The sequence below is a fragment of the Rhinoderma darwinii genome, chromosome 10, assembly GCF_050947455.1.
Source record: "Rhinoderma darwinii isolate aRhiDar2 chromosome 10, aRhiDar2.hap1, whole genome shotgun sequence".
Classification (NCBI taxonomy): Eukaryota; Metazoa; Chordata; class Amphibia; order Anura; family Rhinodermatidae; genus Rhinoderma; species Rhinoderma darwinii.
In genome coordinates, this window is record NC_134696.1 from 2,032,725 (window position 1) to 2,046,065 (window position 13,341).

At 43.9% G+C, this 13,341-nt stretch overlaps 1 protein-coding gene across 8 annotated transcripts in view; it reads left to right on the forward strand.

The window, feature by feature from the left end:
* The window catches only part of ARHGAP32 (Rho GTPase activating protein 32), a 523,871-nt gene that overhangs the window by 286,813 nt on the left and 223,717 nt on the right, over positions 1 to 13,341 (forward strand). For 2 of the 8 annotated variants that reach the window (XM_075839132.1, XM_075839128.1), the window contains exon 1: positions 9,708 to 9,963. The exons of 4 other annotated variants lie outside the window; for them this stretch is intronic. The gene's annotated coding sequence lies outside the window, so the exon portion shown is untranslated. Of the gene's footprint in view, positions 1 to 9,707; positions 9,964 to 12,805; positions 13,084 to 13,341 lie in introns of those variants that run through there. 2 more of the 8 variants (XM_075839134.1, XM_075839136.1) reach the window with 1 other exon arrangement.

Below are 13,341 nucleotides of genomic sequence, written 5' to 3' on the forward strand. Positions count from 1 at the left end.
GTGTTATACATTATATACAGGGTGTAGTGATGATGATGGGGGGTGTTGTACATTATATACAGGGTGTAGTGATGATGATGGGGGGTGTTGTACATTATATACAGGGTGTAGTGATGATGATGGGGGGTGTTGTACATTATATACAGGGTGTAGTGATGATGATGATGGGGGGTGTTGTACATTATATACAGGGTGTAGTGATGATGATGGAGGGTGTTGTACATTATATACAGGGTGTAGTGATGATGATGGGGGTGTTGTACATTATATACAGGGTGTAGTGATGATGGGGGGTGTTGTACATTATATACAGGGTGTAGTGATGATAATGGGGGTTATTGTACATTATATACAGGGTGTAGTGATGATGAGGGGGGGTGTTATACATTATATACAGGGTGTAGTGATGATGATGGGGGGTGTTGTACATTATATACAGGGTGTAGTGATGATGATGGGGGGTGTTATACATTATATACAGGGTGTAGTGATGATGGGGGGGGGTGTTATACATTATATACAGGGTGTAGTGGTGATGATGGGGGGTGTTGTACATTATATACAGGGTGTAGTGGTGATGATGGGGGGTGTTATACATTATATACAGGATGTAGTGATGATGATGGGGGGTGTTGTACATTATATACAGGGTGTAGTGATGATGATGGGGGGTGTTATACATTATATACAGGGTGTAGTGATGATGATGGGGGGTGTTATACATTATATACAGGGTGTAGTGATGATGATGATGGGGGGGGGGGTGTTGTACATTATATACAGGGTGTAGTGATGATGATGATGATGGGGGGTGTTGTACATTATATACAGGGTGTAGTGATGATGATGGGGGGTGTTATACATTATATACAGGGTGTAGTGATGATGATGGGGGGTGTTATACATTATATACAGGGTGTAGTGATGATGATGATGGGGGGGGGTGTTGTACATTATATACAGGGTGTAGTGATGATGATGATGATGGGGGGTGTTGTACATTATATACAGGGTGTAGTGGTGATGATGGGGGGTGTTATACATTATATACAGGGTGTAGTGATGATGATGGGGGGTGTTGTACATTATATTCAGGGTGTAGTGATGATGATGGGGGGTGTTGTACATTATATACAGGGTGTAATGGTGATGATGGGGGGTGTTGTACATTATATTCAGGGTGTAGTGATGATGATGGGGGGTGTTGTACATTATATTCAGGGTGTAGTGATGATGATGATGGGGGGTGTTATACATTATATACAGGGTGTAGTGATGATGATGGGGGGTGTTGTACATTATATACAGGGTGTAGTGATGATGATGGGGGGTGTTGTACATTATATACAGGGTGTAGTGATGATGATGGGGGGTGTTGTACATTATATACAGGGTGTAGTGATGATGATGGGGGGTGTTGTACATTATATACAGGGTGTAGTGATGATGATGGGGGGTGTTGTACATTATATACAGGGTGTAGTGGTGATGATGGGGGGTGTTGTACATTATATACAGGATGTAGTGATGATGATGGGGGGTGTTGTACATTATATACAGGGTGTAGTGATGATGATGGGGGGTGTTGTACATTATATACAGGGTGTAGTGGTGATGAGGGGGGTGTTGTACATTATATACAGGATGTAGTGGTGATGATGGGGGGTGTTGTACATTATATACAGGGTGTAGTGGTGATGATGGGGGGTGTTGTACATTATATACAGGGTGTAATGGTGATGATGGGGGGTGTTGTACATTATATACAGGGTGTAGTGGTGATGATGGGGGGTGTTATACATTATATACAGGGTGTAATGGTGATGATGGGGGGTGTGGTACATTATATACAGGGTGTGATGATGATGGGGGGTGTTGTACATTATATACAGGGTGTAGTGATGATGATGGGGGTGTTATACATTATATACAGGGTGTAGTGATGATGGGGGGTGTTATACATTATATACAGGGTGTAGTGATGATGGGGGTGTTGTACATTATATACAGGGTGTAGTGATGATGATGGGGGGTGTTGTACATTATATACAGGGTGTAGTGGTGATGATGGGGGGTGTTATACATTATATACAGGGTGTAGTGATGATGATGGGGGTGTTATACATTATATACAGGGTGTAGTGATGATGATGATGGGGGGTGTTGTACATTATATACAGGGTGTAGTGATGATGATGGGGGTGTTGTACATTATATACAGGGTGTAGTGGTGATGATGGGGGGTGTTGTACATTATATACAGGGTGTAGTGATGATGATGGGGGGGTGTTGTACATTATATACAGGGTGTAGTGATGATGATGGGGGTGTTATACATTATATACAGGGTGTAGTGATGATGATGGGGGTGTTATACATTATATACAGGGTGTAGTGATGATGATGATGGGGGGTGTTGTACATTATATACAGGGTGTAGTGATGATGATGGGGGTGTTGTACATTATATACAGGGTGTAGTGGTGATGATGGGGGGTGTTGTACATTATATACAGGGTGTAGTGATGATGATGGGGGGGTGTTGTACATTATATACAGGGTGTAGTGATGATGATGGGGGGTGTTGTACATTATATACAGGGTGTAGTGGTGATGATGGGGGGTGTTGTGCATTATATACAGGGTGTAGTGATGATGGGGGGTGTTATACATTATATACAGGGTGTAGTGATGATGGGGGTGTTGTACATTATATACAGGGTGTAGTGATGATGATGGGGGGTGTTGTACATTATATACAGGGTGTAGTGATGATGATGGGGGGTGTTGTACATTATATACAGGGTGTAGTGGTGATGATGGGGGGTGTTGTACATTATATACAGGGTGTAGTGATGATGGGGGGTGTTGTACATTATATACAGGGTGTAGTGATGATGATGGGGGGTGTTGTACATTATATACAGGATGTAGTGATGATGATGGGGGGTGTTGTACATTATATACAGGGTGTAGTGATGATGATGGGGGTTATTGTACATTATATACAGGGTGTAGTGGTGATGATGGGGGGTGTTGTACATTATATACAGGGTGTAATGGTGATGATGGGGGGTGTTGTACATTATATACAGGGTGTAGTGATGATGATGGGGGGTGTTATACATTATATACAGGGTGTAGTGATGATGATGGGGGGTGTTGTACATTATATACAGGGTGTAGTGATGATGATGGGGGGGGTGTTATACATTATATACAGGGTGTAGTGATGATGATGGGGGGTGTTGTACATTATATACAGGGTGTAGTGATGATGATGGGGGGTGTTGTACATTATATACAGGGTGTAGTGATGATGATGGGGGGTGTTGTACATTATATACAGGGTGTAGTGATGATGATGGGGGGTGTTGTACATTATATACAGGGTGTAGTGATGATGATGGGGGGTGTTGTACATTATATACAGGGTGTAGTGGTGATGATGGGGGGTGTTGTACATTATATACAGGATGTAGTGATGATGATGGGGGGTGTTGTACATTATATACAGGGTGTAGTGATGATGATGGGGGGTGTTGTACATTATATACAGGGTGTAGTGGTGATGAGGGGGGTGTTGTACATTATATACAGGATGTAGTGGTGATGATGGGGGGTGTTGTACATTATATACAGGGTGTAGTGGTGATGATGGGGGGTGTTGTACATTATATACAGGGTGTAATGGTGATGATGGGGGGTGTTGTACATTATATACAGGGTGTAGTGGTGATGATGGGGGGTGTTATACATTATATACAGGGTGTAATGGTGATGATGGGGGGTGTGGTACATTATATACAGGGTGTGATGATGATGGGGGGTGTTGTACATTATATACAGGGTGTAGTGATGATGATGGGGGTGTTATACATTATATACAGGGTGTAGTGATGATGGGGGGTGTTATACATTATATACAGGGTGTAGTGATGATGGGGGTGTTGTACATTATATACAGGGTGTAGTGATGATGATGGGGGGTGTTGTACATTATATACAGGGTGTAGTGGTGATGATGGGGGGTGTTATACATTATATACAGGGTGTAGTGATGATGATGGGGGTGTTATACATTATATACAGGGTGTAGTGATGATGATGATGGGGGGTGTTGTACATTATATACAGGGTGTAGTGATGATGATGGGGGTGTTGTACATTATATACAGGGTGTAGTGATGATGATGGGGGGTGTTGTACATTATATACAGGGTGTAGTGATGATGATGGGGGGTGTTGTACATTATATACAGGGTGTAGTGATGATGGGGGGTGTTGTACATTATATACAGGGTGTAGTGATGATGATGGGGGGTGTTGTACATTATATACAGGGTGTAGTGGTGATGATGGGGGGTGTTGTACATTATATACAGGGTGTAGTGATGATGATGGGGGTGTTATACATTATATACAGGGTGTAGTGATGATGATGGGGGGGTGTTGTACATTATATACAGGGTGTAGTGATGATGATGGGGGGTGTTGTGCATTATATACAGGGTGTAGTGATGATGGGGGGTGTTATACATTATATACAGGGTGTAGTGATGATGGGGGTGTTGTACATTATATACAGGGTGTAGTGATGATGATGGGGGGTGTTATACATTATATACAGGGTGTAGTGATGATGATGGGGGGTGTTGTACATTATATACAGGGTGTAGTGATGATGGGGGTGTTATACATTATATACAGGGTGTAGTGATGATGGGGGGTGTTGTACATTATATACAGGGTGTAGTGATGATGATGGGGGGTGTTGTACATTATATACAGGGTGTAGTGATGATGGGGGGTGTTATACATTATATACAGGGTGTAGTGATGATGATGGGGGGGTGTTGTACATTATATACAGGGTGTAGTGATGATGGGGGTGTTATACATTATATACAGGGTGTAGTGATGATGGGGGGGGGTGTTGTACATTATATACAGGGTGTAGTGATGATGGGGGGTGTTATACATTATATACAGGGTGTAGTGATGATGATGGGGGGTGTTATACATTATATACAGGGTGTAGTGATGATGATGGGGGGTGTTGTACATTATATACAGGGTGTAGTGATGATGATGGGGGGTGTTGTACATTATATACAGGGTGTAGTGATGATGATGGGGGGTGTTGTACATTATATACAGGGTGTAGTGATGATGATGATGGGGGGTGTTGTACATTATATACAGGGTGTAGTGATGATGGGGGGTGTTGTACATTATATACAGGGTGTAGTGATGATGGGGGTGTTGTACATTATATACAGGGTGTAGTGATGATGATGGGGGTGTTGTACATTATATACAGGGTGTAGTGATGATGATGATGGGGGGTGTTATACATTATATACAGGGTGTAGTGATGATGATGGGGGGTGTTGTACATTATATACAGGGTGTAGTGATGATGATGGGGGGTGTTGTACATTATATACAGGGTGTAGTGGTGATGATGGGGGGTGTTGTACATTATATACAGGGTGTAGTGGTGATGAGGGGGGTGTTGTACATTATATACAGGATGTAGTGGTGATGATGGGGGGTGTTGTACATTATATACAGGGTGTAGTGGTGATGATGGGGGGTGTTGTACATTATATACAGGGTGTAATGGTGATGATGGGGGGTGTTGTACATTATATACAGGGTGTAGTGGTGATGATGGGGGGTGTTATACATTATATACAGGGTGTAATGGTGATGATGGGGGGTGTGGTACATTATATACATGGTGTGATGATGATGGGGGGTGTTGTACATTATATACAGGGTGTAGTGATGATGATGGGGGTGTTATACATTATATACAGGGTGTAGTGATGATGGGGGGTGTTATACATTATATACAGGGTGTAGTGATGATGATGGGGGGTGTTGTACATTATATACAGGGTGTAGTGGTGATGATGGGGGGTGTTATACATTATATACAGGGTGTAGTGATGATGATGGGGGGTGTTATACATTATATACAGGGTGTAGTGATGATGATGATGGGGGGTGTTGTACATTATATACAGGGTGTAGTGATGATGATGGGGGTGTTGTACATTATATACAGGGTGTAGTGATGATGATGGGGGGTGTTGTACATTATATACACGGTGTAGTGATGATGGCGGGGTGTTGTACATTATATACAGGGTGTAGTGATGATGGGGGGGGTGTTGTACATTATATACAGGGTGTAGTGATGATGGGGGTGTTATACATTATATACAGGGTGTAGTGATGATGGGGGGGGGGTGTTGTACATTATATACAGGGTGTAGTGATGATGGGGGGTGTTATACATTATATACAGGGTGTAGTGATGATGATGGGGGGTGTTATACATTATATACAGGGTGTAGTGGTGATGATGGGGGGTGTTGTACATTATATTCAGGGTGTAGTGATGATGGGGGGGGGGTGTTGTACATTATATACAGGGTGTGATGATGATGGGGGGTGTTATACATTATATACAGGGTGTAGTGATGATGGGGGGTGTTGTACATTATATACAGGGTGTAGTGATGATGATGGGGGGTGTTATACATTATATACAGGGTGTAGTGATGATGATGATGGGGGGTGTTGTACATTATATACAGGGTGTAGTGATGATGATGGGGGTGTTATACATTATATACAGGGTGTAGTGGTGATGATGGGGGGTGTTATACATTATATACAGGGTGTAGTGATGATGATGGGGGGTGTTATACATTATATACAGGATGTAGTGATGATGATGGGGGGTGTTGTACATTATATACAGGGTGTAGTGATGATGGGGGTGTTGTACATTATATACAGGGTGTAGTGATGATGATGGGGGTGTTGTACATTATATACAGGGTGTAGTGATGATGATGATGATGGGGGGTGTTGTACATTATATACAGGGCGTAGTGGTGATGATGATGGGGGGTGTTGTACATTATATACAGGGTGTAGTGATGATGATGGGGGGTGTTGTACATTATATACAGGGCGTAGTGGTGATGATGATGGGGGGTGTTATACATTATATACAGGGTGTAGTGATGATGATGATGGGGGGTGTTGTACATTATATACAGGGTGTAGTGATGATGATGGGGGTGTTGTACATTATATACAGGGTGTAGTGATGATGATGGGGGGTGTTGTACATTATATACAGGGTGTAGTGATGATGATGGGGGGTGTTGTACATTATATACAGGGTGTAGTGATGATGATGATGGGGGGGGGTGTTGTACATTATATACAGGGTGTAGTGATGATGGGGGGTGTTGTACATTATATACAGGGTGTAGTGATGATGATGGGGGGTGTTGTACATTATATACAGGGTGTAGTGATGATGGGGGTTATTGTACATTATATACAGGGTGTAGTGATGATGGGGGTGTTGTACATTATATACAGGGTGTAGTGATGATGATGGGGGTGTTATACATTATATACAGGGTGTAGTGATGATGGGGGTGTTGTACATTATATACAGGGTGTAGTGATGATGATGGGGGTTATTGTACATTATATACAGGGTGTAGTGATGATGATGGGGGGTGTTGTACATTATATACAGGGTGTAGTGATGATGATGATGGGGGGTGTTGTACATTATATACAGGGTGTAGTGATGATGATGGGGGTGTTGTACATTATATTCAGGGTGTAGTGATGATGATGGGGGGTGTTGTACATTATATACAGGGTGTAGTGATGATGATGGGGGGTGTTGTACATTATATACAGGGTGTAGTGGTGATGATGGGGGGTGTTGTACATTATATACAGGGTGTAGTGATGATGGGGGGTGTTGTACATTATATACAGGGTGTAGTGATGATGATGGGGGGTGTTGTACATTATATACAGGGTGTAGTGATGATGATGGGGGGTGTTGTACATTATATACAGGGTGTAGTGATGATGATGGGGGTTATTGTACATTATATACAGGGTGTAGTGATGATGATGGGGGGTGTTGTACATTATATACAGGGTGTAGTGGTGATGATGGGGGGTGTTATACATTATATACAGGGTGTAGTGATGATGATGGGGGGTGTTATACATTATATACAGGGTGTAGTGGTGATGATGGGGGGTGTTATACATTATATACAGGGTGTAGTGATGATGATGATGGGGGTGTTGTACATTATATACAGGGTGTAGTGATGATGGGGGTTATTGTACATTATATACAGGGTGTAGTGATGATGATGATGGGGGGTGTTATACATTATATACAGGGTGTAGTGATGATGATGGGGGTGTTGTACATTATATACAGGGTGTAGTGATGATGGGGGGTGTTGTACATTATATACAGGGTGTAGTGATGATGATGGGGGGTGTTATACATTATATACAGGGTGTAGTGATGATGATGGGGGTGTTGTACATTATATACAGGGTGTGATGATGATGGGGGTGTTGTACATTATATACAGGGTGTAGTGATGATGATGATGATGATGGGGGGTGTAGTACATTATATACAGGGTGTAGTGATGATGGGGGGTGTGGTACATTATATACAGGGTGTGATGATGATGGGGGGTGTTATACATTATATACAGGGTGTAGTGATGATGGGGGGTGTTGTACATTATATACAGGGTGTAGTGATGATGATGGGGGTGTTGTACATTATATACAGGGTGTAGTGATGATGATGATGATGATGGGGGTGTTGTACATTATATACAGGGTGTAGTGATGATGATGGGGGGTGTTGTACATTATATACAGGGTGTAGTGATGATGATGGGGGGTGTTATACATTATATACAGGGTGTAGTGATGATGATGATGGGGGGTGTTGTACATTATATACAGGGTGTAGTGATGATGATGGGGGGTGTTGTACATTATATACAGGGTGTAGTGATGATGATGGGGGGTGTTGTACATTATATACAGGGTGTAGTGATGATGGGGGTTATTGTACATTATATACAGGGTGTAGTGATGATGATGATGGGGGGTGTTGTACATTATATACAGGGTGTAGTGATGATGGGGGGTGTTGTACATTATATACAGGGTGTAGTGATGATGGGGGTTATTGTACATTATATACAGGGTGTAGTGATGATGATGATGGGGGGTGTTGTACATTATATACAGGGTGTAGTGATGATGATGGGGGGTGTTGTACATTATATACAGGGTGTAGTGATGATGGGGGTTATTGTACATTATATACAGGGTGTAGTGGTGATGATGGGGGGTGTTGTACATTATATACAGGGTGTAGTGATGATGATCGGGGTGTAGTACATTATATACAGGGTGTAGTGGTGATGATGGGGGGTGTTATACATTATATACAGGATGTAGTGGTGATGATGGGGGGTGTTATACATTATATACAGGGTGTAGTGATGATGATGATGGGGGGTGTTGTACATTATATACAGGGTGTAGTGGTGATGATGGGGGTGTTGTACATTATATACAGGGTGTAGTGATGATGATGGGGGTGTTGTACATTATATACAGGGTGTAGTGGTGATGATGGGGGTGTTGTACATTATATACAGGGTGTAGTGGTGATGATGGGGGTGTTGTACATTATATACAGGGTGTAGTGATGATGATGATGATGATGATGGGGGTTATTGTACATTATATACAGACGCTTTATAATGGCAGTGGAGGGGGGAGGTCGTTGTTGCTAGGTAACCGCCTCCGGCCCCCGCAGGTGACGCTCGGAGGGGCGGGGTTACGTCGGCCGCAGTGAGCCTCCTGGTGCCCGGTGTTTTCTCCCTCCCCATCGGTCCGGTTCCCGCTGGACGCCGCTGTGGGAGTGTTCCGGGATCGTGCCCCCGCCCTGGGGGAGGATTTTGGCTGCGGACCTTCCTCCGTGCTCCTGTCATCGTGTAACCGGGAGAACGGCGGAGATGAAGCGGTGACGACACTGCAGCATCCCGGACCAGAGAGCCCCGCCGCCGCTGTCAGGTGAGCCCTGCCCGGAAAATGACGCATCAGCCTGGCCGGTGCAGTGTATCAGTGAAGTCAGCGGGTGAGCAGAGGGCTCCTCCCCCTCCAGGGTGACAGCCCGCAATGGGGTGTAATGATAGAGTGGCGGTGAATACCGGGAGCCTCCGCACAGGGCTCATACATAAGAGGGGCTCCACATTACCTGTACTCAGCCTTGTCACTGTTACATGGGACTGCAGGGAACATCTACATTATCTGTACTCAGCCTTATCACTGTTACATGGGACTGCAGGGAACATCTACATTATCTGTACTCAGCCTTGTCACTGTTGCATGGGACTGCAGGGAACATCTACATTATCTGTACTCAGCCTTATCACTGTTACATGGGACTGCAGGGAACATCCACTACATTATCTGTACTCAGCCTTGTCAGTGTTACATGGGACTGCAGGGAACATCTACATTATCTGTACTCAGCCTTATCACTGTTACATGGGACTGCAGGGAACATCTACATTATCTGTACTCAGCCTTATCACTGTTACATGGGACTGCAGGGAACATCTGCATTATCTGTACTCAGCCTTATCACTGTTACATGGGACCGCAGGGAACATCTACATTATCTGTACTCAGCCTTATCACTGTTACATGGGACTGCAGGGAACATCTACATTATCTGTACTCAGCCTTGTCACTGTTGCATGGGACTGCAGGGAACATCTACATTATCTGTACTCAGCCTTATCACTGTTACATGGGACTGCAGGGAACATCCACTACATTATCTGTACTCAGCCTTGTCACTGTTACATGGGACCGCAGGGAACATCTACATTATCTGTACTCAGCCTTATCACTGTTACATGGGACTGCAGGGAACATCTACATTATCTGTACTCAGCCTTATCACTGTTACATGGGACTGCAGGGAACATCTGCATTATCTGTACTCAGCCTTATCACTGTTACATGGGACCGCAGGGAACATCTACATTATCTGTACTCAGCCTTATCACTGTTACATGGGACTGCAGGGAACATCTACATTATCTGTACTCAGCCTTGTCACTGTTGCATGGGACTGCAGGGAACATCTACATTATCTGTACTCAGCCTTGTCACTGTTGCATGGGACTGCAGGGAACATCTACATTATCTGTACTCAGCCTTATCACTGTTACATGGGACTGCAGGGAACATCCACTACATTATCTGTACTCAGCCTTGTCACTGTTACATGGGACCGCAGGGAACATCTACATTATCTGTACTCAGCCTTATCACTGTTGCATGGGACTGCAGGGAACATCTACATTATCTGTACTCAGCCTTATCACTGTTGCATGGGACTGCAGGGAACATCTACATTATCTGTACTCAGCCTTATCACTGTTACATGGGACTGCAGGGAACATCTACATTATCTGTACTCAGCCTTATCACTGTTACATGGGACTGCAGGGAACCTCTACATTATCTGTACTCAGCCTTATCACTGTTACATGGGACTGCAGGGAACATCTGCATTATCTGTACTCAGCCTTATCACTGTTACATGGGACCGCAGGCAACATCTACATTATCTGTACTCAGCCTTATCACTGTTACATGGGACTGCAGGGAACACCTAATACATTATCTGTACTCAGCCTTATCACTGTTACATGGGACTGCAGGGAACATCTACTATTATCTGTACTCAGAGAGTTATCACTGTATTATCTGTGGTCTTACATAGGACTGCAGGTAACATCTACATTATCTGTATTCAGAGAGTTATCACTGTGTTATCTGTGGTGTTACATAGGACTGCAGGTAACACTACTACATTACCTGTACTCAGAGAGTTATCACTGTGTTATCTGAGGTGTTACATAGGACTGCAGGTAACATCTACTACATTATCTGTACTGAGAGTTATCACTGTGTGTTATCTGTGGTGTTACATAGGACTGCAGGTAACATCTACTACATTATCTATACTCAGAGAGTTATCACTGTGTTATCTGTGGTGTTACATAGGACTGCAGGTAACATCTACTACATTATCTGTACTCCGAGAGTTATCACTGTGTTATCTGTGGTGTTACATAGGACTGCAGGTAACATCTACCACATTATCTGTACTCAGTTATCACTGTGTTATCTGTGGTGTTACATAGGACTGTAGGTAAGATCTACCACATTATCTGTACTCAGAGAGTTATCACTGTGTTATCTGTGGTGTTACATAGGACTGCAGGTAACATCTACCACATTATCTGTACTCAGAGAGTTATCACTGTGTTATCTGTAGTGTTACATAGGACTGCAGGTAACATCCATTACATTATCTGTACTCAGAGAGTTATCACTGTGTTATCTGTGGTGTTACATAGGACTGCAGGTAACACTACTACATTATCTGTAATCAGAGAGTTATCACTGTGTTATCTGTGGTGTTACATAGGACTGCAGGTAACATCTACTACATTATCTGTACTCAGTTATCTGTGGTGTTACATAGGACTGCAGGTGATATCTACCACATTATCTGTACTCAGCCTTATCACTGTTACATGGGACTGCAGGGAACATCTACCACATTATCTGTACTCAGAGGTTTATCAGGATACACAATATATGGAGGGCCAAGCAGTTAAACAGTAAATCCAGCTCTGCTACATGTGCATCCTGCGTCTCTGGAGTAGTGCTGATGAGGGTGCTGAGGCTGTAGGAACTATCAGGGTTTTTCATTTCCTATGGAGCAGAGGTGAAGCCGTGAAGATAAACAGAGGTGCGGAGCGTTTGCTTTAGCAGTCACCTGAGCCTCCCCCTCACAGGATCTGCGGCAGAGCCGTCTCTCCTCCATTGTTTCCCTTCTCTCCCGCTGAACGGTCTTACAGGGACAGTGCGAGGGCAGAGACTGGAGAAGTCCTCTGATAATGGGCTCGTTCGTCTGTAACGGAGGAGTTTGGGGCCGGTGATGATCGCTGTGCCAGGGACCTCGCGGCTGTCATGTAGGACGTGCTCACAGCTGCACTGCGCCTGCCGCCTCCAGGGGGGATCTGCTGCCGGGAGCCGGAGAACTGGTTTTATAGAAGCTTCTACCGTGTCTGAGGCCCTGGAGATTCTACGTCTGTAACCACAGGGGTGAGTGTCGGGTGCAGCCGCTGGGTGTGTGGGCCGGGGTTCCCACGATAGAATTAGGACTTGGATACCGATACTGGGGCTCTCGATACCAAAACGATCCAGGAGGACAGAATCCGTTTTGTATTTTTCCCTCTTTTCATCCCGGCGTTCATAACGTTTCTTATCTTATCTCGACGTAGCCGCATGAGACGGTTTGTCACGGGACGAGTTGGACTTTATGAAGGTGCCGTTTTTGGTTCATTTACATTAATGTTTAAT